This window comes from Pinus tabuliformis, chromosome 7 (assembly GCF_031772625.1).
Source record: "Pinus tabuliformis cultivar Carrire ecotype Pingquan chromosome 7, CPIR1, whole genome shotgun sequence".
In the NCBI taxonomy this organism is placed as follows: domain Eukaryota; kingdom Viridiplantae; phylum Streptophyta; class Pinopsida; order Pinales; family Pinaceae; genus Pinus; species Pinus tabuliformis.
In genome coordinates, this window is record NC_142293.1 from 540,702,078 (window position 1) to 540,704,787 (window position 2,710).

The window sequence follows — 2,710 nt, forward strand, 5'->3', positions numbered from 1 at the left end:
TTCCTGGTAGCTCCGGCAGTTCCTGGCAGTTCTGGCTATTCTCGGCAGTTCTGACAATTCTGGCTTTTCCCGGCAGTTCCGGCTTTTCCCGGCAGTTCCGGCTATTCCCGATAGTTCTGGATATTCCTGGCAGTTCCGGCTATTCCAGCTTTTCCTGGCAGTTCTGGCTTTTCCCAGCAGTTCCGGCAATTCCAGCAATTCCGGCTATTCCTGGCAGTTCCGGCTTTTCCCTGTAGTTCTAGTAGTTTCGGCTATTACCGGCAATTCTAGCAGTTCTCGACAGTTCCGACTTTTCCCGACAATTCCGATAGTTTCAACTATTCCTGGCAGTTCTGGCAGTTTCGCAGTTCCGACTTTTTCCCTTTGGATTAGGGCAGCGTTATCGCTTAGGATCTCTCCTCCTACTAAAACCAAAAGACAAGTAGAGAGGAAGAGATCCCAAGTGTGTTGAAATGGCTTGAAGGCCACCTCTATTTATACTAAAACGTTGAGCACAAATGGGGTTTATTTGGTTGTTGGACGCCTTGACGAATTGTCCCATAACACAAATAAATTCATATCTCCATGAATACTTATCAGAATCGGATGATCTTTAGATCAATCCTACACCTCTCGATGAGAGGGATCCAAGAAAAATATCAGCTTCCATTAATAAGATGACCCACATGGAGTTTGGCCCTAGTTGCCAATTTTAACAAGAAGGTTCTCCAAAGAAGACTAAGCCCAAAGAATTGGATTTAAGGGATTTACACTACTAAAGTCCTTTGATCTAAGTTTTTGTTATTTCACTTTGATTTTGTTCTTGAGGTTATAGGTATCCCTCAAGCTTGGAGGGAGCCCTCATCAACCTCCAAAGATAAGTATCCTATTAACAATTTCATTTTTATTTTTCCTTACTTATCTAATTTTGTTTGCACTAAATACTAATCACATTTCTCCTCTTATTTTCCTTGTTTAGGAAAAACTTATTGAAGACTCAAGAAAGAAAGCATCACAAAAACAAAGCATTGGAATTACAAGGTTTGTTAAAGAGGTATGTTTTGAATTACAAGTTTTACTCTCTCCATATTCATTCTTAATAAACTGTTACTAACATCTTTTTGTCTAGTTTTCCTGAATATTAAAGATTCTTGATTGGGTGATTCATCACTAGATAAATCTACCCTCCTCATATCTTTGATTTCTCTTGTGGAATCCTCCCCTAACTTAAGGGGATGTCCATAAATATGTATGAAACCCTAATCTGCTTAGGGTTATTGTTGAAAGAAAATGTTTGATGTTTTGATGAAGTTATGTTTGGGGTTTTGGTATGGTTATGGAAACCCTAACTTGTTAGGGTTGAATAATAATGTTTGAAATCCCTAACCTTTGAAATATTGGTAATTCAGGATTTGCTATGTTTTGTTTACTAACTCTAGATCATTAGGGTTTGGTAGGGTGTATAAGCAAGACCCCTATAATATTCTAGAAATGAAGTCCTTGGCATATGTGTGTTTGTCCAATCAAACCCCAGTGTGATCAAGTTTGTCATTTGTCTAACTCTTGTTGATATTTATGTAGTTGGGTTTGACTAACACATGTTATGATATGCTTATGCATGATGATGAAATCCTAGATGTATGAGTTGATATGTTTGTTGATGGTCATGAGTCCTAGGGTTTGGAACTAAGCCCTAGTCAAAGTTTGATTATCTAGGATGATAGTATTTGTGAATTCTAGGGTTTTGTAACTGAACCTTAGTAGAAGTGCAAATCTATGATATATGATGACAATGTGATAATTTGAGATTTGTGTATGATTGTTGGGAATAAGTAAAATCTAGGGTTTACAACAAATCCTAGTAGAAGCTAGTCACTTTTGATTGAGCTGTGATTGGTTTTGATTGTTAAAAACATATTTACCGATCAAACAAGAAAATTGTGACCATGTCCAACTCACACAAAATCATATTTGTTAAGGATTGGCGAAATTATACCCCTTAGAAATTCCCCGACCCTTATTAGTAAAATCACCCAATATTAACATCTTAAGGAACTTGACCTCAACATCCAAAAAAAACAACTTGATTACTAAAAATAACCTTTCAATAAAATGCAACCATAATATTATTTTAAACCCAACCCTCATTTGTGAAAACTTAATTAATAGGCCACACAACTTTGAAAAAAATTAACAAAAAAATTTACATGTTTCCATAATCTTAATATTCCATTAAATTATCATACTTAAACAAAGTAAAATTGTACTAACCATAATAAACATTATAAATATGCTTTCTTACCATTTACTTTACAATTAAAGCACTATAATGCAACATTAACACTAACCTGTATTTTAATATAATTTTACTTCAAATTTCACAACTCTTTCGCTCAAAATGCATCTATAGTATGCTAATTCGTGAATGGATTTTCATACAATCATTATATAATACCCTACGCCCTCCATTCCAAGTAACCCCTGATACTCCGGCCATGTTCTCCATGTAGTTTTGCTTCATCGTTCGAATCTCCGCTTTACGTCAGGCGGCAGCGGCTGCGGCTGCTGCAACGTTACGCCCAACATTCCACATTATTTTGTTGAAGCTGTTATTGATTTTTCCACATATTATTTTGTTGAAGCTGTTACTGATTTTTCATAAATCTGTTGAGAGTGTTATCAATTCTGTAAAGCTACGGACGGCAACAAATTTTTGCCTGTCGCCATCGAA